Source organism: Belonocnema kinseyi, chromosome 6, assembly GCF_010883055.1.
Source record: "Belonocnema kinseyi isolate 2016_QV_RU_SX_M_011 chromosome 6, B_treatae_v1, whole genome shotgun sequence".
NCBI classification, from domain to species: domain Eukaryota; kingdom Metazoa; phylum Arthropoda; class Insecta; order Hymenoptera; family Cynipidae; genus Belonocnema; species Belonocnema kinseyi.
This window is the reverse complement of record NC_046662.1, coordinates 16,952,273-16,953,005: the sequence shown is the minus strand read 5'-3', so window position 1 is coordinate 16,953,005 and position 733 is coordinate 16,952,273.

Sequence of the window (733 nt, the reverse complement as noted above, 5' to 3'; positions counted from 1 at the left end):
TGAAATATATGAAAATAGAAACATTGAGAAAAAACGATTGCACTTCGTGTTTAAAAGTTAAATTTTTTAGTTGAAAATTCAGGCGTTTTTATTCAAATATGCTTTCTTCAGAAGAAAATTAATCTTGTTAGGAAAATTGAACTATTTTGTTAAAATTTAGTGTTTTGAGTTTAAAATAATTTTTTCAATTAAAAATTCTCAAAAAAGGTTCGCTAAATTTCGTACTTTCGTACACGATTGAAACCCGAAATTTTTATATTTTGTGTCATTCTTGTATTTTGTTAAATGTATTGTGTTTCGGTAAAAATTAATCTTTTTGATTACAATATTTTATGAAAACTTGTTCTTTGTTTGATTAAAAAGTAATTTTAGAAAATTTGAATTTAATTAGTCGAAACTTGGTTGAAGAGTGATCTTTTATACTTGAAAGTTCAATTATTTCGATTAAATTTAATGTACTTTGTCTAAGGTTAATTTTTTTGACAAAAGATTAAGGTTCTTAGTTGAAAATTCATTGTGTTGGGTGAACTGTAACTGTTTTGTTGAAAATTCATATACGTATTTAACGGAAAATGCGTTTTTTTTGTTGAAACAATAATATTCTTGATTACAAATTTATTTCTTTGGTTTAAAATGCAACTATTTCCTGGAAAATTAATTTTTTGGATAAAAATGATTTTTCGTTTGTTTGCTACAAACTGATCTTTTTTTTTGAAATTCTTTGTTTGATGTT